General features: G+C 38.7%; 1 pseudogene; it reads right to left on the bottom strand.

The window, feature by feature from the left end:
* Nucleotides 1-15,257: 15,257 nt before the first annotated feature.
* LOC101120097 (protein SET-like) lies at nt 15,258-24,370 on the bottom strand (annotated as a pseudogene).
* Between the last annotated feature and the right edge of the window lie 205 nt (nt 24,371-24,575).

Below are 24,575 nucleotides of genomic sequence, written 5' to 3'. Positions count from 1 at the left end.
CTTCGCATCAAGTGAGCAATAACAAATCCTTAAAGACGGTTTGATATTCATTGAAATGGTCCCTTATGGATACTCTTTGAAAATGCCAATATGAACATTACACCAAACTCATTAAAGCATGGCAGTTCATGTGATACATCGCAGACTTTCATGCTCCTTGATGACTAAGTTATTTCATGCAGTTATAATACAAAAATAAAAGACATTCTTAAAAGTGAAAGAAAAAATTGTTTTGAATGTATGGAATATGGAGTAAGATGACCTGCTTACTAGACAGAGAAAACTCAGTTGTAAAATTAATCAGTTATCACATATCATTATTTTGGGTTCAAGGTGGAGAAATATAGACCAATTTATCTACCCACCTCAGACAATCAAAATATTAGACAAGAGGCAACAAAGGACAGTGATAACTGACAGAGGGGAAATGAATAAGGTGAGTTATATGATAGCCCCTGATTTATTCTTGAGAGACTTTCTAAACAATAGCATGGGTTGAGGGTGGAGATAAGGGCAGAAATCAGGATCTCCTTGTGTTAAGAGCATTTGGAGTTCAGAGAGGCCAAGGCATTTCAAGGTCACAGAATACTGTTTTGAAGAGAAGAGAGCTTCAGAGATCCAAGTAGGGTTCCATTGGGGTCCTCACTAATGGAATAGTCTAAGATTTTGAGAAGGAAGAGGGAACAGTTCTCAGAGCTCACATAGGGCCAGTGTTTGCACCTCACTACTCCAGATTCTCTGATGCCACCAAAACAGCTCAAAAGCAAGCTCTGGAATAATCAAATTGACTTCTTGTAATTTAACCATGTCCCAAATAAAGATATTTGTAAGACATATAAGTGAGCACACAAAAGGTTAATATCACAACATCTTTGTCATCCAGTCACAAATGTCTAGGCACAAAAAGAAGCAGGAAACTATGATATATAATGAGGAAACCCAATCAGTAGAAACAGACAGAAATGACTGATGACAAAATTAGTAGATAAAGACATTTAAGTAGTTATCATAATTATAGATATCAAAAAATTAAAAGAAAGATTGAACTTGTTAGAGGCATAGGAGATATAAGAAGACCATACTAATTGTTCTAGAAATGAAAACTACAAAATTGAAGTAAAAAAATGTTTTGGAAGGTGTTAATAGTATTTTAAACATGTAGATGAAATCTTAATGAACTTGAAGAAACTATGTAAAATAAAACACATAAATAATTTTAAAAAATTAAAATATTAACTCTTCAGTTAACAAAACATAATATACATTATTTTCAAGTGCACATGGAACATTTACCAAGATAGGCCATATTTAGAATAATAAAATAAGTCTTATTCAATTTAAAATAATTTAAAGCATACAAAGCATGCTCAATGATTGGAAAATCAACCAGATGATATATTTAGAAAATGCCCAAACATTTAGAAACTAAATAACACGTATCTAAATAACTCATGAGTCAAAGAGAAATCGAAGGGAAAGTACAGAGTATGTTGAAATGAATGAAAATGAAAACAACACATCAAATTTTGTGAGATAATGATAAAGTAATATCTGCAAAGAAATGTATAGCATTAAGGGCCTCTACTTTTATTTATTTATTTTAAAGAAGATTTTAAATGACTTGGATTTCACCTAAAGAAGGAGCTTCCCTGTGTGGCACAGATGATAAAGACTCTGCCTTCAGTGCAGGAGACCCAGGTTCAATCCTGGTCAGGAAGATCCCCTAGAAAAGGGCAAGGCAACCCACTTCAGTTTTCATGCCTGGAGAATTCCATGTACAGAGGAGCCTGCAGGGCTACAGTCCATAGTGTCACAAAAGAGTTGGACACGACTGAACGACTAACACTTTCATCTTAAGAAGGCAGAAAATGCAGGAAAAAATCTGAACTCAAAATAAGTAGCAGAAAGTAAATTTGAACAGAAATCAATACAGGCAAAAATAGAGAAGCAATAAAAAGCAAACAAACAAAAATCAATGAAATTTTAAAAGGATTTAAGAGAGCCAATAAAGTTTATAAATCCTAGTCAGACAGATAAGGGAAAAAATTGGAGAAAACATAAGTTACCAAATATTAGGAATGAGAAAGGTGCTATCACTGTAAGTTCTATAAATATTAAAAGAATTCTAGGGAAATATTATAGAAAACTTTATATCAATAAATTTGAACATCTTATATGTTAATGGGTAAATTCCTTGAAAGGTGAAAATAACCTGGAGGACTTTATATGAATGATATAAGCTAGATAAAAGAAATACTGTATGGTACCACTAGCTTTACAAATAGCTGAAGAAAGAAGAGGAACAAAAAGCAAAGGAGAAAGGGAAATGTACACCCAACTTAAGCACAGAATTTTAGAGAATATAAAGGAGAGACAGCAAGGCTTTCTTCAATGAACAATGCAAAGAAATAGAGGAAAACAACAGAAGAGGAAAGACTAGAGATATCTTCAAGAAAATTGGAAATATTAAAGGGAAATTTCATCTAAAGATGGACACATTAAAGGACGGTAATGGGAAAGACATAAGAGAAGAAGAAGAGATCAAGAAGAGATGGAAAGAATACACAGAGGAACTGTGCAAAAAAAAAAAAAAAAAAAAGAAAGATCTTAATTACTTGGATAACCATGATAGTGTGGTTACTCACCTAGAGCTTGATATTCTGGAGTGTAAAATCAAGTGAGCCTGAGGAAGCACTTCTGTCAAAAAAGCTAATGGAGGCAATGGAATCCCAACAGAGCTATTTACTATTTTTAAAAAGATGCTTTCATAGTGCTGCGCTCTGTATGTCAGCAAATTTGGAAAGCCCAACAGTGGCCACAGGACTGGAAAAGATCAATCCTCATCCCAGTTCCCAAGAAGGGCAGTACAAAAGAATGTTCAAATCACTAGGTAATTACACTCATTTCCCATGCTAGTAAGGTTATTCTCAAAATTCTGCATTCTTGGCTTTAGCATTACATGAACCGAGAACTTCCAGTTTTTCAAGCTGGGTTCCGAAAAGGCAGAGGAACCAGAGGTCAAATTGCAAATATTTACTGGATTACACAAAAAGCAAGGGAATTCCAGAAAATCATCTACTTTGTTTCATTGACAATGCTACTGCCTTTGACTGTGTGGATCATAACAAACTAAACAACCCTTAAGGAGATGGGAATATCAGCCTGTCTTACCTATCTCCTGAGAAACCTATATGCAGGGCAAGAAACAACAGCTAGAAACTTGTATGGAAAAACTGATTAATTGGTTCAGGATTGGTAAAGGAATATGAAACGCTGTTTATTGCCACCCTGCTTATTTAACTTATGCACAGAGCACATCATGAGACTTGCCAGACTGGATGAGTTATAAGCTGGAATTAATATTGCTGGAAGAAATATCAACCACCTCAGATATGTGGGAGGTACCATTCTAATGACATAAAGGGAAGAGGAACTAAAAAACCTATTGATGAGGGTTAAGGAGGAGAGTGGAAAAAGCAGCTTAAAACTCAGTATTAAAAACAACAACAACAACAACTAAGATCATGGCATCTGGTATGATGGCGAATAGAAGGGGAAAATGTGGAAGCAGTGACAGATTTCCTCTTCTTGGACTCTGCAATCACAGCAGATGGTGACTGCAGCCAAGAAAATAGAAGATGATTGCTTCATGTAAGGAAAGCTTTGACAAACCTAGACAGTGTGTTAAAAAGCAAGACCATCACTTTACTGACAAAGCTCCATGTAGTCAAGGCTATAATCTTTCCAGTAGTCACCTACAGTTGTGAGAGCTGGACCATAAAGAATGCAGAGCACCGAAGAATTGATGCTTTTGAACTGTGATGCTGAGAAGACTCTTGAGAGTTCCCAGGACAGCAATGCGATCAAATTAATCAACCTTAAAGGAAATCAACCTTGAATATTCATTGGAAAAACTGATGCTGAAGCTGAAACTCCAATACTTGAGACACCTGATACAAACAACCAACTCATTGGAAAAGACCCTGACGCTGGGAAAGGTTGACTGCAGAAGGAGAAAGAGGGCAACAGAGGATGAAATGGTTGATAGGTGTCACTGATGCAATGGATATGAACTTGGGTAAACTCCAGGAGATGGTAAGGGACAGGGAAGTCTGGTGTGCTTCAGTCCATGGGGTCACAAAGAGACATGACTTGGACACTGATAAACCACTTATATGTGGAAACTTTTAAAAAAAAAAAGCAGGGCAGTGGGAATAAAGGAAAAAAAAAAAAAGTGAAGTTGAATTCAGAAAGAGTAGAATGATGGCTGCCAGAGGTTGAAGATTGGGGGAAATGAGTAGTTTGTCAAAGAGTATGAGATGAATAAATTCTGATGATGTATTGTGCAGCATGGCCATAAAGTTAATAATACTCTTTTTGAAATTTGCTGAGAGTAAATCTTAAGCATTCTGACTAAAAAATAATAATAAATAAGTAAAAGTTAACTGTGTATAGAAATGGATGTGTTAATTAACTTGATCGTAGGAATCGTTTCACAGTGTATATGTATATCAAATCATTACATTGTATGTTTAAAATATATTATAATTTTGTCAATTGCGCCTTAAGAAAAACTGGGAGAAAAATAAATAGATTGCTTAAACATACATGTTTGAAGGGGAATTTGTACTTGCAAACCTTCATAACATGAGTATTCCAGATCCAGAGGCATCAGTAGTGAATTCTTGATTGTAATGTTTGTTTCAGGGAGATAGACATATGTCAAAACTTCTCATGTTGTATGCATTAAATTTATACAGGTTTTATTTTCTAATTGTACTTCAGTAAAGTTGCAAAAAGAATCAACCATTTCTAAAAACAGAAAATTAAAGGTTATACTCAGGTTCATGTAATTTTTTTACTTTTGACACTTAAGAGAATAACTTTTCCTTTTTAGATTTCTCAGTCTGGCTTTTTCCTGAGCTTATCCATTCTCACATTTTACAATGTACTTAAATCTTCAATACCACCATATTTTCTGTAGTAGTCACTCAATAAAATATTTGTTGAATGAATGGTTGTTTGAATGAATGCATGGTAAACTGAAGTAAAAAAATATTCATTATGTATCTTTATCTCAAATATTTCCTTTTTTTCTTCAGTATTCTCTCACTAGGATTTTAACATTTTACTCTTTGACACCTTTTCTTATTTGTCAAGTCTGGACATATCTCCAGGGCTTACCCTTGAGGCAAAATATCCTATTCCACGGGTTTCGGGTTACCAGACAATCTTGTATAGGGTTGTGTCTCAGCTGCTATAGAGAAGCAAATGCCCACTTGGATTTTTCTTGATAAATAATTTATGTCTCATTCTTGTGTAAACCCTAGAGAACTAAACAAATTTTAAATGCAGTTTTTTCTTGCTTTCTGACTTTTTTCATTGTGGGTTGGCATAGAGGGCATGACTTAGAAGTTTCAGCCTGTCTGAAAATGACATGAGCAGTGTTTGAGAAAAATGTGAAATATATTTAAGTGACAATGGAATAGCAAGAAATAGTTGTTTTTCCAATTTCAGATATAATATTTCCATAAAAAGGTTGTGGCTGTATAGGGAGACCCAAGATGAACAGGTCATGGTGGAGAGTTCTGACAAGACGTGGTCCACTGGAGAAGGGAATGGCAAACCACTTTAGTATTTTTTGAGAACCACTAACAGTAAGAAAAGGAAAAAAAGATAAGACAGTAAAAGATGAACTCCCCAGGTCAGTAGGTGCCCAATATGCTACTGGAGAAGAGTGGAGAAATAACTCCAGAAAGAATGAAGAGACGGAGCCAAAGCAAAAACAACTTCCAGTTGTGGATATGACTGGTGATGGAAGTAAAGTTTGACACTGTAAAGAACAATACTGCATAGGAAACTGAAATATTAGGTCCATGAATCAAGGCAAATAGCAAGTGGTCAAAGAGACGATGGCAAGAGTGAACACTGACATTTTAGGAATCAGTGAATTAAATTGAGAACTTCCCTTGTCGCTCAGATTGTAAAGCATCTGCCTACAGTGTGGGAGACTCAGGTTCAATCCCTGGGTGGGGAAGATCGCCTGGAGAAGGGAATGGCAACCCACTCCAGTATTCTTACCTGGAAAATACCAGAGATGGAGGAGCCTGGTAGGGTACAGTCCATGGGGCTGCAAAGAGTTGGACATGACTAAGCAGAATTAAAATGGACTGGAATGGGCAAATTTAACTCAGATGACCATTATATCTACTACTGCGGGCAAGAATCCCTTAGAAGAAATGGAGAAGCCCTGATAGTCAACAAAATGCAGTATTTGGGTGCAATCTCAAAAAATGACAGAATTACTTCTGTTTATTTCCAAGGCAAACCATTCAATTTCACAGTAATCCAAGTCTATGCCCCAACTAGTAATTTTGAAGAAGCTGAAGTTGAATGGTTCTATGAAGACCTACAAGACCCTGTAGAATGAACACACACACACACAAAAAAGTCCTTTTCATTATAGGTGACTGGAATGCAAAAGTAGCAAGTTAAGAAATACCTGGAGTAACAGGAAAGTTTGGCCTTGGAGTACAGAATGAAGCAGGGCAAAGGCTAACAGAGTTTTGCCAAGAGAATGCTCTGGTCATATCAAACACGTTCTTCCAACAGCACAAGAGGTGACTTTACACATGGACATCACCAGATGGTCAATACTGAAAACATATTGACTATATTCTTTGCAGCCAAAGATGAAGAAGCTCTATAAAGTCAGCAAAAACAAGACCTGGAGCTGACTGTGGCTCAGATCATGAACTCCTTATTGACAAATTCAGACTTAAATTGAAGAAAGTAGGAAAAACCATGAGACAACTCAGGTATGATCTAAAGCAAATCCCTTGCAAATATACAGTGGAAGTGACAAATAGATTCAAGGGATTAAACCTGATAGACAGAATACCTGAAGAACTATGGATGGAGGTTTGGGACCTTGTACAAGAGGCAGTCATCAAGACCATACTGAGGATAAAGAAATCCAAAAAGGCAAAATGCTTGTCTGAGAAGGCCTTACAAATAGCTGAAAAAAGAAGAGAATATAAAGGATAAAAGGAAAGATGTATCCATTTGAACACAGATTTCCAAAGAATTGCAAGGAGAGATAAGAAAGCCTTCCTCAGTAGCCAATGCAAAGAAATAGAGGAAAGCAATAGAATGGGAAAGACTAGATTTCTCTTCAAGAAAATTAGAGACAACAAGGGAACAATTCATGCAAAGATGGGCACAATAAAGGACAGAAATGGCATGGATCTAACAGAACCAGAAGATATTAAGAAGAGGTGGCAAGAATACATAGAACAGCTATACAGAAAAAATCTTCATGACCCAGATAACCACGATGGTGTGATCACTCACCTATAGCCAGACATCTTGGAGTCCAAAATCAGGTAGGTATTAGGAAGAATCACTAAGAACAAAGCTAATGGAGGTGATGAAATTCCAGCTGAACTCTGTCAAGCCCTAAACGATGATGCTATGAAAGTGCTGCACTCAGTATGTCAGCAAATTTGAAAAATTCAGCAGTGGACATCAGACTGGGAAAGATCAGTTTTCATTCCTATCCCAAATAAATGCAATGCCAAAGAATGTTCAAACTACCGCAAAATTGCACACATCTCGCAAACTAGCAAAGTAATGCTTACAGTTCTCCAAGAGAGGCTTCAACAGTACATGAACTGTGAACTTCCAGATGTTCAAGCTGGATTTAGAAAAGGCACAAGAACCAGAGATCAAATTGCCAACATCTGTTGGATCACTGATAAAGCAAGAGAGTTTCAGAAAACATCTACTTCTACTTTAGTGATTATGCCAAAGTCTTGCCTGTGTGGATCAAAACAAACTGTGGAAAATTCTTCAAGAGATGGGAATACCATATCACCTTAACTGACTCCTAAGAAATCTCTATGCAGGTCAGGAAGAAACAGTTAGAACTGGACATGGAACAGACTAGTTTCAAATTGGGAAAGGAGTACTTCAAGGCTTATATTGTCACCCTGCTTATTTAACTTAAGTGCAGAGTACATCATGCAAAATGCCTGGCTGGATGAAGCACAAGATGGAAGCAAAATTGCCAGGAGAAATATCGATAAACTCAGATGTGCAGATGACAACACTATTATGGCAGAAAGCGAAGAAGAACTAAAGAGCCTCTTGATAAAAGATGAGAGTAAAAAAGTTGGCTTAAAATTCAGCATTTAACAAGCTAAGATCATGGCAACCAGTCTCATCACTTCATGGAAAATAGATGGGGAAACAGTGAGAAAGAGAGTCTGTATTTGCGGTGGGGGCGGCGGGGGGGGGGGGGGGGGGGGGCTCCAAAATCACTGCAGATGGTGACTGCAGACCTGAAATTAAAAAGATATTTACTCCTTGGGAGAGAAGCTATGAACAACCTAGACAGGATATTAAAAAGCAGAGATGTTACTATGCTGACAAAGTCTTCTAGTCAAAGCTATGGCTTTTTTCCAGTAGTCGTGTATGGATGTGAGATTGGACCATAAAGGATGCAGTGTGCAAAAGAACTGATGGTTTTGAACTATGGTTTTGGAGAAGACTATTGAGAGTCCCTTGGACTGCAGGGAGATCAAACCAGTAAATCTTAAAGGAAATCAGTCCTGAATATTCATTGGAAGGACTGATGCTGAAGCTGAAATTCCAGTATTTTGTCCACCTGATGTGAAGAACTGACTCACTGGAAAGGACCCTGATGCTGAAAGATTGAAGGCAGGAGGAGAAGGGGATGACAGAGGATGAGATGGTTGGATGAAATCACCAACTCGATGGACATGAGTTTAAGCAAGCTTCAGGAGTTGGTGGTGGACAGGGAAGCTTGGCATGCTTCAGTCCATGGGGTTGGGAAGAGCCGAACATGACTGAGCAAGTGAAGTGAACTGAAGATGACAAATTTGTTTTCTATATCTGTCAAACTGTTTTTCTGTTTTATATATACATTTATTATTTTTGATTCCAAATATAAGTGATATCATACACTATTTTGATTATTCTTTATATGATGCTAAGATGCTGGGAAGGATTGGGGGCAGGAGGAGAAGGGAACAACCGAGGATGGCATCACGGACTCGATGGACGTGAGTCTGGGTGAGTTCCGGGAGATGGTGATGGACAGGGAGGTCTGGCGTGCTGCCATTCACGGGGTCGCAAAGAGTCGGACATGACTGAGCGACTGAACTGAACTAAACTGAACTGAAGGTAATGTACAATGTAACATTCTAAGTAAAACAAGTGTTTATACTCATGAATTGGCCTCTGTTGTGTGAGTTTCTGATAAACATCATTTCAGCTATGATTAACATAGCTAGAAACTTTATAAACAGCTGTGCAACTCTTACAACTGCCAATTAACTTGTAGCTCCAGATGTTCCATACTCAGAACTACAGCTCTACAAGGTGGTTGGTGCATGATACTGATTACATCAAAGCTGTCAGTTTTGGCATATCTTATGAGTGTTTATACTAGGCTACCATTAGTTCCCACATACTCACAATGTGAAGTTCAATATAATTGTCATCATAGCTCACATCACCCAGGAAAAAAGTAAAAGAAATATTTTAAAGGATCTACCCTACACTGAGGCTCACAGGATTTTCAATAGAATGGGATACATTTGGAAGAAGCCTTTCAAGTTACCTGATATGTTTCCTGCACATTACAACTTCCTTCCTGGCCAGTTACTATCATGATTTCAGAAAATTAGCAAGCTACTCATCAGAAAATTCTGTCAGCATTCTGTTTTTATCTAAAAGAATATTCACCAGGATTTCCCTGGTGATCCAGGATCTAAGTCTCCAAGCTCCCAGTGTAGAAGTTCAGTCCCTGCTGCAGGATTGAGATCCCACATATCACAGCTAGAAGATCCTGTGTGCAGAAAGTAAGACCTGGTACAGTCAAATAAATACATTAAAATGAATATAAAAAAAGAACAGTCACTTACAGAATTTGAGAGGATATGTACAACAATCTCACATATACCTTCCTTTAAAGTCAGATGAGTGTGGGGTTGTTGACCAGAAATTTGTATGACCCAAGAAGAGAACAGTATTACTTGGCAAAGTTTTGACCAATATTTTTGTAATCAGTGGATACACATTCTGAAACTAATAGGTCCCAGAATCCAGCCTCAAATTCAGAAAAGTAATAAAAAGATCTAGATAAAAAGTGTGTGCTTATTGGTGTTAGAAAGGCACAGAGGATTCTACTGCTCATACTGTAAATGATGATTCCTCTTGTAAACAGGAGTCTGAGTATGTATGTGTGGCATTTATAAACATCATTATTTTCCTGTATTCAGATTGCACAGTAACTAAGAATTAATATTTGCTATATAAGAGCTATTTTTATGTTTTGTGTTTTACTATTTATCTATTGGAAAAGCAAGAAGAATCCTCATCACGAATTTCGATGGTGTCAGAATTTTGTTTGTTAACACTCTGAGTTGTTCTGCTAAGGCCTTGGATCCCCTTCCCTCTCCTACCACATTCTGTGGTGTACCAACTGGCCAGTAATTTAGGCTTGTTTCACTCTGGGCCTTATCTGTGGTCTTCAGTAGGAGTGGGTGTTGGAGATATTGAGGGTGAGAAAGTAATTGAAGTACAGTAGATATTTATCCTGTGTTTGAAAAGGAGAAATGTGCTGCCCTTCTGGAGATAAACAATATAAGGCTAAGCAAACACCCTCTTCCAACAACACAAGAGAAGACTCTACACATGGACATCACCAGATGGTCAACAGTGAAATCAGATTGATTATATTCTTTGCAGCCAAAGATGGAGAAGCTCTATACAGTCAACAAAAACAAGATCAGGAGCTGACTGTGGCTCCAATTATGAACTCCTTATTGCCAAATTCAGACTTAAATTGAAGAAAAGTAGGGAAAACCGCTAGACCATTCAGGTATGACCTAAATTAAATCCCTTATGATTATACAGTGGAAGTGAGAAATAGATTTAAGGCACTAGATCTCATAGAGTGCCTGATGAACTATGGAATGAAGTTTGTGATGTTGTACAGGAGACAGGGATCAAGATCATCCCCGTGGAAAAGAAATGCAAAAAAGCAAAATGGTGGTCTGGGGAGACCATAAAAATAGCTGTGAAAAGAAGAGAGGTGAAAAGCAAAGGAGAAAAGGAAAGATATAAGCATATGAATGCGGAGTTCCAAAGAACAGCAAGAAGAGATAAGAAAGCCTTCCTCAGCGATCAATGCAAAGAAATAGAGGAAAACAACAGAATGGGAAAAACTAGAGATCTCTTTAAGAAAATTAGGAATACCAAGTGTTTACTTCATGCAAAGATGGACTTGATAAAGACAGAACTGGTATGGACCTAACAGAAGCAGAAGATATTAAGAAGAGGTGGCAAGAATACACGGAAGAACTATACAAAACAGATGTTAACGAACCAGATAATCACGATGGTGTGATCACTCATCTAGAGCCAGACATCCTGGAATGTGAAGTCAAGTGAGCCTTAGAAAGCATCACTATGAACAAAGCTAGTGAGGTGATGAAATTCCAATTAGGTTATTTCAAATCCTGAAAGATGATGCTGTGAAAGTGCTGCACTTATTACGCCAGCAAATTTGGAAAACTCAGCAGTGGCCACAGGACTGGAAAATGTTAGTTTTCATTCCAAACCCAAAGAAAGGCAATGCCAAAGAATGCTCAAAGTACCGCACAATTGCACTCATCTCACATGCTAGTAAAGTGATGCTCAAAATTCTCCAAGCCAGGCTTCAGCAATACATGAACCATGAACTTCCTGATGTTCAAACTGGTTTTAGGCAAGGCAAAAGAACCAGAGATCAAATTGCCAACATCCACTGGATCATCGAAAAAGCAAGAGAGTTCCAGAAAAACATCTATTTCTGCTTTCTTGACTAAGACAAAGCCTTTGACTGTGTGGATCACAATAAACTGTGGAAAATTCTGAAAGAGATGGGAATACCAGACCACCTGACCTGCCTCTTGAGAAATCTGTATGCAGGTCAGGAAGCAACAGTTAGAACTGGACATGGAAAAACAGATTGGTTCCAAATAGGAAAAGGAGTACGTCAAGGCTGTATATTGTCACCCTGCTTATTTAACTTCTGTGCAGAGTACATCAGGAGAAACGCTGGACTGGAAGAAACACAAGCTGGAATCAAGATTACCAGGAGAAATATCAATAACCTCAGATATGCAGATGACACCACCCTTATGGCAGAAAGTGAAGAAGAACTAAAAAGCCTCTTGATGAAAGTGAAAGAGGAGAGTGAAAAAGTTGGCTTAAAGCTCAACATTCAGAAAATGAAGATCATGGCATTCGGTCCAATCACTTCATGGGAAATAGATGGGGAAACAGTGGAATCAGTGTCAGACATTTTTGGAGGGGGGGCTCCAAAATCACTGCAGATGGTGACTGCAGCCATGAAATTAAAAGATACTTAAATCTTGGAAGAAAAGTTATGACCAACCTAGATAGCATATTCAAAAGCAGAGGCATTACTTTGCCAACTAAGTTCCATCTAGTCAAGGCTATGGTTTTTAGTGGTCATGTATGGATGTGAGAGTTGGACTGTGAAGAAAGCTGAGTGTCAAAGAATTGATGCTTTTGAACTGTGGTGTTGGAGAAGACTCTTGAGAGTCCCTTGGACTGCAAGGAGATCCAACCAGTCCATTCTGAAGGAGATCAGCCCTGGGATTTTTTTGGAAGGAATGATGCTATATTTGAAACTCCAGAACTTTGGCCACCTCATGCGAAGAGTTAACTCATTGGAAAAGACTTTGATGCTGGGAGGGATTGAGGGCAGGAGGAGAAGGGGACGACAGAGGATGAGATGGCTGGATGGCATCCCTGACTCGATGGACGTGAGTCTGAGTGAACTCCGGGTGTTGGTGATGGACAGGGAGGCCTGGCGTGCTGCGATTCATGGGGTCGCAAAGAGTTGGACACGACTGAGTGACTGAACTGAACTGAACTGAACTGAATAAAGGGGCTTAGAAAAAACAGTTTTCTTGTTTTTAGTTTTTTCTTATAACCCGTAGGACATATTAAACCGGTTTAAATATGTCTTTTGTTTCTACTTCACAGAGAAATCTGACATCCTGACATAGCCTTTGTGCTGTGGGAAATAAAATATTTGAGATATAAAAAAAGAAAGAGATGACTTCCCCCATACACCATGGTCCCTGTCCCACTGATGCCCATCTGGAGTAAGCAATAACTATCTAGGGTGCAGATTTATAGCAGATTGTGGCACTGCTGCTAAGTCACTTCAGTCGTTTCTAATTGTGTGACCCCATAGACGGCAGCCCACCAGGCTCCCCCATCCCCAGCACTGAAAACTTGCTGTCTTGATTTCTGTGTCCAATGAAACCAGAAATACTTCTGCTTCTCTGGCACCCTGGACCAACGTCATCGCTGGGACACAGACACAGCCCTGGGTGGAGGCTGTGAGGTATTAGAAAAGCTGAATGTTTTTAGAAATTAGAGTGTTGTTTCTGGAAGGGAGAAGGTTGAAGTTTTCTGTTATTTTCTATCTCTGATCTTTCAGTAGTGAAAGTGAAAGTGAAGTCACTCAGTCATGTCTGACTCTTTGTGACCCCATGGACACTAGGCTCCTCCATCCATGGGATTTTCTAGGCAAGGGTGCTGGAGTGAGTTGCTATTTCCTTCTCCAGGGAATCTTCCTGACCCAGGGATCAAACCCAGGTCTCCCGCATCGTAGACAGATGGTTTACTGTCTGAGACACCAGGGAAGTCCTTTTTTAGTAGTTACTTAACTTAAAATGACTTTCCTGGCGGCTCAGACAGTAAAGTGTCTGCCTACAATGTGGTAGACCCGGGTTCAGTCTCTGGGTTGCGAAGATCCTCTGGAGGAGGAAGTGGCAACCCATTCCAGTACTCTTGCCTGAAAAGTCCCATGGACAGAGGATCCTGGTAGTCTATAATACATGGGGTCACAAGGAGTAGGACACAACTGAGCAACTAAACTCTAAGCTTAACTTAAAATGATCAATTTCTCCTCCTCCTCAAGATGGAATTCTTTATCTCACAGGTCCATGCAGATGACTTTGGGGAAGAAAGAGCATCTTGGAATAGATTAATACAATTTTGATGATTCTTTTTTTGCTGCAAATGAAGTAATTTGTATTCTCCTAAGTTTCCAATAACCAATCATAGAATAAGAAATTTTCAGACTCATGCTAAGGGCTTTCCACTTCTCTGGAAGTTTTCAGACTCATGCTAAGGGCTTTCCACTTCTCCTGCTTTCCTGACAGGCTGTAACCACAAGTGTTTCACAGGTCACTTTCAGGAAGAACTCACACCACTTCTGACCATTTTCTCCATCCTGAGGTTTTCAAAATCATTTTGTATCAGTTCTCTGTTGCCACTGTAAAAGGTACCACAGGCTTAGTGGTTTAGAAAACACATGCTTATCACCTTACAATTTCTGTAGATCTAGGCCTTATTGTTGTTGGCACGCATGTTCCTTTCTGAAGGCACTAAAGGATAAGTCCTTTTCTTTGCCCTTTCCAGCATCTAGAAAGCCCACATTTCTTGGCTTGAGGTCCCCTTTCTTGTCTTCAAAGCCTGCAATGGCTAGTTGAGATTTCACATCATGTAACTACAACAATCTCTTTGCCTTCCTTTATCATTGTGATTATACGGAACCCACCCAGGTAATCCAGGATAATCTCCCTATTTAAAGTTCAGCTGATTATCAAGCTTGATTACATCTCCTTCCAAATTTAATTTCTTTTTGTTGTATAATCTAACATATTCACTGGTTTGGGGCATTAGGATATGAAGATCACTAAGAGTTCACTATTCTATCTGCCATATACCCTATTGTCCTTACCTCTTTCCTTGGCCACAAATGTACATATTCAATGCTTGCAGGATAACTTAACCAAGAGTTCTCACCAGTTCCTTGAACTTAACTCATGTTCTTTCTCAAGAAAAACTTTTTTTCATCAAGATTTTCTTTTGTTGATAATTACTCTCTTACTAGGCACTTTCCTGGTGGCTCAGATAGTAAAGAATCTGCCTGCAGTGTAGGAGACCTGGGTTTGATCCCTGGGTCAGGAAGATCCCCTGGAGAAGGGTAATGGCTCAGTTCAGTTCAGTCACTCAGCTGTGTCCAACTCTTTGGGACCCCATAGACCACAGCATGCCAGGCCTCCCTGTCCATCACCAACTCCCAGAGTTTACTCAAACTCATGTCCATTGAGTCAGTGATACCATACAACCATCTCATCCTCTGTCATCCCCTTCTCCTCCCGCCCTCAATCTTTCCCAGCATCAGGGTCTTTTCCAATGAGTCAGCTCTTTGCATCAGGTCGCCAAAGTATTGGAGTTTCAGCTTCAACATCAGTCCTTCCAATGAACACTCAGGACTGGTTGGACCTCTGCGCAGTCCAAGGGACTCTCAAGAGTCTTCTCCAACACCCCAGCTCAAAAGCATCAATTCTTTGGCATTCAGCTTTCTTTATGGTCCAACTCTCACATCCATACATGACTACTGGGAAAACCATAGCCTTGACAAGATGGACCTTTGTTGGCAAAGTAATATCTCTGCTTTTTAATATGCTGTCTAGGTTGGTCATAACTTTCCTTCCAAGAAGTATGTGTCTTTTAATTTCATGGCTGCATTCACCATCTGCAGTGATTTTGGAGCCCCCCCAAATAAAGTCAGCCACTGTTTCCACTGTTTCCCCGTCTATTTGCCATGAAGTGATTGGGCCGGATATCATGATCTTAGTTTTCTGAATGTTGAGCTTTAATCCCACTTTTTCACTCTCCTCTTTCACTTTCATTAAGAGGCTTTTGATGATCTCCAGGAAGATCCCCTGGAGAAGGGTGATGGCTACCCACTCCAATATTCTTGTCTAGAGAATTCCATGGACAGAGGAGCCTGATGGCTACAGTCTATGGGGTCTCAAAGATTCGGACATGGCTGAGCAACTAACACATTCTCTTACTCACCTGGTCTTAAGTTTCAGAATTATGGTAAAGTAATTTTTTGTTCTCCATTTCCATCAAAATCAAGTGTGAAATCAGTTTTTTATAATTCTGTAATGTGTCTGAAGGCTCTGTTTATTTCAAGCCCAGTTGTTAGTGCTGAGTTTGGATCTTCATTATATCACAACCAAATTTAATAAACTATTAACGCATTTCCCAGTCTTTAACCCTGCTCTTCATGTTCCAGTTTAACCCATACCTGCCTCTGGACTGGACTCTAGGCAATTCTGGTTATACCACTCTCTAATTCTCCTTCTTAGAAGTCTTTAGTGGCATCCCTTCCATATGATAGTCACTTATTTCCACAATATGGTCACAGATCACAATCAACATTCTGCAACATTTGGATCCTCGTTTAATCCTCAAAACAGCAGTGTTAGGTGGGACTTTGCAAAACGACTTGAAGCCAAGAGAGATTACTGGTCTTGATCAAGGTTATCCAGTATGCAAGTAGCATAATTGAGGCTTGACTCTCTTTTCCCAGGTTCATTGCTGTTTGCATAACCATCTTGGTAACTTTATTTCCTACTACTCCTCTAACATGCAGACCATGATGGGCTTTCAGTTTTTTCCCCAATTTTTAGCAAGTTCTTAGTTTTTTTGTTGTTGCTTAAGATATCTATTCTTTGTAAATTCATTTGTCTTCAAACCATCCCTGCTTACAAAAACTAATCTATCCTTAAGGCCTATTTTTAAAGTTATGATCTTCATAAAGCCTTTGCCATCATTCATTACTTTGATATTTCTTGCCATATTGTTTTGCCAAAACTCTTTGAGACTTGTATTAAAGTTATTTGGCCCCTTGACTTAAACCATAATCTGCTTGTTGGCATGCAGTCTAAAGGTTAGTACATGTGTTACTAAGCCCAAGCTTGCACTGCTCACTGCATGCAGGTCAATATACAGAGAGATGAAGTGATGAGGCAAAGAATAGAGACTTTATTCAGAAAGCCAGCAGAAATAGATGATGGATTAGTGTCCCAAAGAACCATCTTGCCAGAGTTAGAAATCAAGCTTCTTTTGTACCAAAAGGAGAGGGGATGCGGTTGGTTGTTGCAGATCTCCTGGTCCTGACCAGACTCCAGAGGGAATGTGATAATCCTATGTTCTTGCAGCTGTCCAGTTAGGTCTGGTCAGTGTTCCTGAAAGCTCTCAGCAAGGCAAGGGTTATTTTCTGTTCTCCAGCTTTTTATCTATGTGTGAATGAAAAGTGTTATGGCTTAAAGGTCAAGCCTGGGAGGCAGAGTCTTGAGAAAAGGCTATTATGTATATTTTAAGCTATATGGAACATTCTTTTACTGTTTGACTAGACAAGTTGCCAGAGAAGGCGATGGCACCCCACCCAGTACTCTTTCCTGGAAAATCCTTTGGACGGAGGAGCCTGGTAGGCTGCAGTCCATGGGACCACAAAGAATTAGACACAACTGAGCGACTTCCCTTGCACTTTTCACTTTCATGCATTGGAGAAGGAAATGGCAATCCACGCCAGTGTTCTTGCCTGGAGAATCCCAGGCACAGGGGAGCCTGGTGGCCTGCTGTCTATGGGGTCACGCAGAGTCAGATATGACTGAAGTGACTTAGCAAAGTTGCAGAGCCAGCATGACTAAGCACAGGCAAAGGAGCACTAAGGTTAGAGCGAGTCAAGTTTGTTCTTCTCCATTAAACATGGACTTTGAAGCCAAACTTCCCAGATTTATATTCTGACTTTGCTCTTATTGATTGTGTGGTCTTCAGAAAATTAATCTGTATTTCTATGCTTATCAGTAAAATGGGGTCAATTATTGGTGCTTATTCGATAGACTTGTATGAGGATCGAGTGAACTGATATTCATAAGGCACTTACAACTATCTGTCTCAAAGTATGCACTTAATAATTTTAACTTATGATTGTGGTTATTACCTTCTTAAGTTTTGCATTATATGCTTCCTCCACACATAGATGCAGATACAATGTAAATAAAAATTGCAGAATTAGATCCTTTATCTTGATTTCTTTACAGCAAACTATTTTATTCCAATATTCTCAACACAATCATTGTCTGCCTTTCAGATCAGCTCCCTTTTTATGTTACACAACTACAACTGAGTTTTATGATGCTAATGAAGATACAAAAGCATCTGTCATTTTTGTATATTATACCAAGGTAGAAAGAGTTACCAATACAATAGAAAAATCAATCAAGGTTCAAAATTATCATTAAATAAGAATGCTGATCAGAATCCAATAAGATCTTTTTATGAAGTAATTAAAATCTTACACTTCTTATTCCATAAAATTTTATTTAACTTCTATCCCTAATTACATATGCATTTCTTTTTTCTTGGGGATGTTTTTGATAACGGCCTCCTGTACCATGTCATGAACCTCCATCCATAGTTCTTCAGGCACTCTATCACATCTAATCTTTTGAATCTATTTGTCAATTTCACTGTATAATTGTAAGAGGTTTGATTTAGGTCATACCTGAATGGTCCACTGGTTTTTTTTCTACCTTCTTCAATTCAAGTTTAAATTTTACAACAAGGAGTTCATGGTCTGCCTCACAGTCAGTTCCCAGGCTTTGCTGACTGTATAGAACTTCTCCATCTTCAATTGCAAAGAACATAATCAATCTGACTTCAGTATTGGCCATCTGGTTATGCCCATGTGTAGAGTCGTTTCTTACGTTGTTGGAAGAGGGTGTTTGCTATGACCAGTGCATTCTCTTGGCAAGACTTTGTTAGCCTTTTTGCTGCTTCATTTTGTACTCCCAGGCCAAACTTGTCTGTCACTCCAGGTATCTCTTAACTTCCTACTTCTGCATTCCAGTCCCCTATGATGAAAAGGACATTTTTGGGGGTGTTAGTTATAGAAGGTCTTAGAGGTCATCATAGAACCGTTCAACTTCAGCTTCTTAGTGGTCAGGGCATATACTTTGATTACTGTGATATTGAATGGTTTGTCTTGGAAATTAACATAGATTATTCTGTCATTTTTGAGATTGCAACAAAGAACTACATTTCAGATTCTTTTGTTGACTATGAGGACTACTCCATTTCCTCTATGGGATTCTTGTCTACAGTAGCAGATACAAGAAAAAGAAATGCAAAAGGGCAAAAAGGCAAAATGTCTGAGGAGAATAGCTGAGAAAAGAAGAGAAGTAGAAAGTAAAGGAGAAAAGGAAAGATACACACATGTTATTACAGAGTTCCAAAGAAGAGCAAGGAGAGGAAAGAAAGCCTTCCTCAATGGTCAATGCAAAGAAATAGAGGAAAACAGTAGAATGGGAATGACTAGAGATCTCTTCAATAAAATTAGAGATACCAAGGGAACATTTCATGCAAAGATGGGCTCAGTAAAGGACAGAAATGGCATGGACCTAACAGAAGCAGAAGATATTAAGAAGAGGTGGAAAGAATACAGAGTAAACTATACATAAAAGATCTTCATGACCCAGATAAGTATGGTGATGTGATCACTCACCTACAGCCAGACATCCTGGAGTCTGAAGTCAGGTGGGCCTTAAGAAGCATCACTATGAACAAAGCTCTTGGAGGTGATGGAATCCCAGCTGAACTCTATTAAGTCCTAAAAGATGATGCTGTGCAAGGGCTGCACTCAAAATACCAGCAAATTTGAAAAAACTCAGCAGTGGCCACAGGACTGGGAAAGGTCAGTTTTCATTCCAATCCCAAAGAAAGGCAAAGCCAAAGAATGTTCAAACTACTGCACAATTGCACTTATCTCACACACTAGCAAAGTAGTGCTTACAATTCTCCAAGAGAGGCTTCAATAGTACATGAAGCATGAAATTTCAGGTGTTCAAGTTGGATTTAGAAGAGGCACAGGAACCAGAGATTAAATTGCGAACATCTGTGGATCATCAAAAAAGCAAGAGAGTTCCAGAAAAACCTCTATCTCTGATTTATTGACTACGCCAAAGCCTTTGCTGGAGTTGATCACCACAAACTGTGGAAAATTCTTCAAGACATGGGAGTACCAAACTACCTTACCTGCCTCCTGAGAAATCTGTATGCAGGTCAAGAAGCAACAGTTAAGACTGGATATGGGATAATGGACTGGTTCCAAATTGGGAAGGAGTATGTCAAGACTGTATATTGTCACCCTGCTGTTTTAACTTCTATGCAGAGTACATCATGAGAGATGCCAGGCAGGATGAAACACAAGCTGTAATGAAGATTGCTCAGAGAAATATCAATAACCTCAGATATGCAGATGACACCACTATGATGGTAGAGAGCAAAGAGGAACTAAAGAGCTCTTTTATGAAAGTGAAAGAGGAGATTGAAAATGTTGGCTTAAAACTCAGGATTCAAGAAACGAAGACTATAGCATCCAGTCCCATCACTTAATGGCAAAGAGATGGGGAAACAATGGAAACAGTGAGCCTGTTTTGGGGGGCTCCAAAATCACTGCAATGGTGACTGCAGCCCTGAAATAAAAAGATGCTTACTCCTTTGAAGGAACATTATGATCAACCCAGACAGCATATTAAAAAACAGAGACATTACTTTGCCAACAAAGTTCCCTCTAGTCAAAGCTATGGTTTTTACAGTAGTCATGTAAGGATGTTAAACTTTGACCGTAAAGAAAGCTGAACACTGAAGAACTGATGCTTTTGAACTGTGGTTTTGGAGAAGACTATTGAAAGTCCCTTGGACTTCTAGGAGATCAAGCCAGTCTATTCTAAAGAAATCAGTATTGAATATTCATTGGAAGGACTGATACTGAAGCTGAAGCTCCCATATTTTGGCCATATGAAGAACTGACTCATTGGAAAAGACCCTGATGCTGGGAAAGATTGAAGGCAGGAGGAGAAGGGGACAACAGAGGATGAGATGGGTGGTTGGCATCAGCGACTCGACGGACATGAGTTTGAGCAAGCTTCAGGAGTTTGTGATGCACAGGGAAGCCTGGCATGCTATAGTCCATGGGTTTGTAAGAGTCAAACATGACTGAGCAACTGAACTGACCTTAGTTTTCTCATCTGTGAAACAGAGAAATTTCAAGACTGTAGTCAGATGCTCTTTATTAGTATCTGAAGAAATTTTGGCTCTAGAGGAAGGATGGAAAAATCAGCAAGATGTAGAGGATAAGGGTCCTGGCTTTGAATTAGACTTGAATCACATGCTAATTATATCTCTACTAGCTTTGCACAAATTTTTCAATTTAAATCTCTTTCTATATGTATAAGTATCTCATTTTCACTAAGGGCTAAATTAATGTGTGAAATGCCAAACTTGGTGATTGTCACATAGAAATAACTAGAACTTCTAAATATAATTTTAATGTTACCATCGAGGTATGAAAAATGAGAAACAAACAAATGTTTGTATTGATGGTTTTAGAGTAGAGAAAATTGACTTGACACTTTCGGTTACAGGATCCATAATATATTTGGTGCTGAGGAAGGAAGTGATGGCTTTTCCTGCTAAATGGATGAAGAAGGAGGTGGGGGGGGGGGGGTTCAGGATGGGAAACACATGTACACCCGTGGCTGATTCATGTCAATGTATGGAAAAAAACACTACATTATTGTACAGTAATTAGCCTCCAATTAAAATGAATAAATAAATTTTAAAAAATGGAAGCTGTGAAGAAAAACAAGATAACTTAACTCCATTTGGGCAACATAAATCTGGAAACAGCATATAATGGTTCAGCTTTTCAATGTTTGACACAAAGCCATTCATTCAGACTGGAAATGTCTGGTTATTTCACCCAGAACTCACTGCCATTCAATTAGTTGTCTTTGGAGAGGAAATCTCACCAGATGATACAATTAGACCCAATTTGTACAAGTACCACACACTTGGAACATATTAAAAATGACATTTCCATTTATTTTATAGCATAAATGTTTGTCTCTGGCATTTCTCAAATGTGAGCATTTGAAGGAAGTGTTTGAAACAACATTTCAGGATGGAAGGTTAATGATGAAGAAATGATACAGGTTACATAGTATAAGAAAACCATGTTTTAGCAATTACTTTTTGATATTTCAACAGTGACTTGCACCTTACTGCAAAGTCATTTACAAATACCAGATATTTTCCAAACAAGATTCTACCTGAATGAGGCAGAAAGCAAGAAAACAAAGTCTACAGTATCTTGACTGATCTTTAAAGGTGTGTAGCTACTGCTACCAAACTTAAAATACCCATTCAACAAAAGAGAGTTCAGTCAAAAGGTGCAGGAAGTATCTATGCAGGGCCAGGGTTTAGGGAAACCATGTTGAACTAGACACATGGCTATAGTGACTTACTGTTTAATTGTAATTTCTCACACTAAGATGTGCTAATTAACAAGATAAAGGTAATAAAGAACTTAAAGTTACACAGGAGAGGAATATTAAAGGAGTATCAGTGATTAGATTTGGTTTCCTATATGTGTTCCCAGTGCATGCTGATGATCTACTTTTAACAGCTGCCATGCTCTACCTTAGAGGTTTCTCAAGTCTACCCTGTCTGTCCACAGTCAGGTTGGAGAAATGATCCCTCAGGAAATGTTCTCAGTCAAAGAGGAAGAAAACATGGAAAATGGGTAGCCCGAATAATTTGCTCTGTGTGTGTGTGTGTGTGTGTGTGTGTGTGTACACATTTAGTTTTATTGTAACAAAGCAACTTGTACACTTTTAATGTTTAAAACTGAGCGTCACCTTTCTTTTCCAGTGAAACAAAAGAAAAATTCAAAAATAAACAGGAATAAAGTTGCAATAGAGAATATCAACTGCAAATAAGATCCTACAGGCTCTGCTGATTCTCCCATTGAGTAGGAGGGCTCAAGCCATCATTAGGAAAGAATTTTATTTTAAAAGTGTCATCTTAAACTGCAAAGATGTCCATTAAACATCACAGTTAAACACACCAAAGGAGAAGCCATGTTGTCAAAATGCCCACTTAACCCACTCAAACATCTCAAACTGACCATTTGCTGACCTTCTATAACCCCAGTTTTTAAAGGTGTTTTTTTTTTCTTCCTCTTTTTAAACAAGAGAAAGTAGACAGATACATGTTGGCAAATGCTAACTGTCCATATTCACATAGAGATATAGTGTCATCTCTGAACCCAATATATGGAGAAAGGAGGAAAAAAGCTAGAATTTCATGCAATATTGCACAGGCCCTAGCACCCTCCAGTTTCCAGCAGAGCTAAGGGAGCTGGAGGTTTCTCCCGGCCCCCTCTCCCCCCACAGAGCATGGTGGTGTTGATCCTTTAAAGTTCTTGTTGAGACAGGAAGGAATAAAAATGAATTTGGAAAAGGAAAAGGTAGAGACTCTTTTCCCACTGAATTCTGCTGAAGATATTTTCCTCCAAAATAAGTTGTGAACTGTGGTATAAAGGAGAAAAAAGACCTCAAAAAGAGGGCAACTGAACCCAAGAGGAGAAGGAAAACAACAACAACAACAACAACAACAACAAAAAGACAGCAACTTGCTTCCAGGGACTGGAGGGAATTTTAAAAGGTTGGAATCCATCAGTGTTCCATCAGCCATCTTCTTCGCCTTTCCTCATCCTCATCCCCTTCATCATCAATGTCTTCCAATCCTTCTTCCTCTTCATCCTCATCATTGTCTTCTTCTCCTTCCCCTTCCTCATTATCCATGAGAGGAACCAAGCGGTACTGTAATGGATTTGGCCAAATATCATCTTTGATGACCTCTCCTAACTCAGCTGCACCTGCATCAGAATGATCAGTAAACCAGGTGAAGAAGCTTTCTGGTTCCTCATGCTCTCTCTTCCTGCTGGCTTGATTCTGTGTTTGACTTGATCATTTCATCAAATCCTTTCCAAGTTTCCATTTAATTTTAATGGAATTTGAAGATGGATCACCACTCTTATTCAGATGAAATTCTTTGGAGAGAAGTTTATTTTTTAAGTAAGAGTTTTCATCAAAATAAAAATATATTCTTTAACGTGATTTAATGTCTTCAAATTCTGTCACTTCAACTCTTGTCAGATAATGCAGCACCTTTTCATCCTCCTCTCCAAGCAGTGCAGACACTTGTGGATGGTAAACATATGTTGTTACCCCCAAATGTGGGATTTTGACAGTCAGTTTGACCTCTTCTGAAAAAAGTGGTTGGCGGAGTTTGCTATATTTCTGTTCTGCTTTCAAAATCTCTTCACTGGCTTGTTCATTAAGTCTGTCTATTTCATTGTGTACCTTGTCAATATGTTTGATTGCTTCTTGCTGTTCTTTTTCTTCCTTCAGCAAGTTTGAAGAAGCAGATGCCTCATCCAGCCTGGAGGCAAGAGTCAGCCTCACTGTTTTCAGTTTCTTAGCTTGGAATGGAAGTGAAAACTGGTGTTTGGGGGCCATGCTGGGAAAAAAAAACAAAAAAACAAAAAAACAAACAAACAAAAAAAAAAAAACAAGAACCCTGCAAGGGGAAGAGAAAGGTACTGCAAGCTTAGAACTCTAATTTGCTGTTTATGTGGGACTGTTCTGAAATGTGCTCTATGTTATGTCCCAAAAGTTTCCAGTGTAATTGAGTTCCCACTGCCCATAGTGGTAACATGGTCACTAAGATACTCTGTTTCACCTTTCTTT

Source organism: Ovis aries, chromosome 11 (assembly GCF_016772045.2).
Source record: "Ovis aries strain OAR_USU_Benz2616 breed Rambouillet chromosome 11, ARS-UI_Ramb_v3.0, whole genome shotgun sequence".
NCBI classification, from domain to species: domain Eukaryota; kingdom Metazoa; phylum Chordata; class Mammalia; order Artiodactyla; family Bovidae; genus Ovis; species Ovis aries.
Note: the sequence above shows the minus strand (reverse complement) of the source record. Positions and strands in the feature narration are given on the sequence as shown.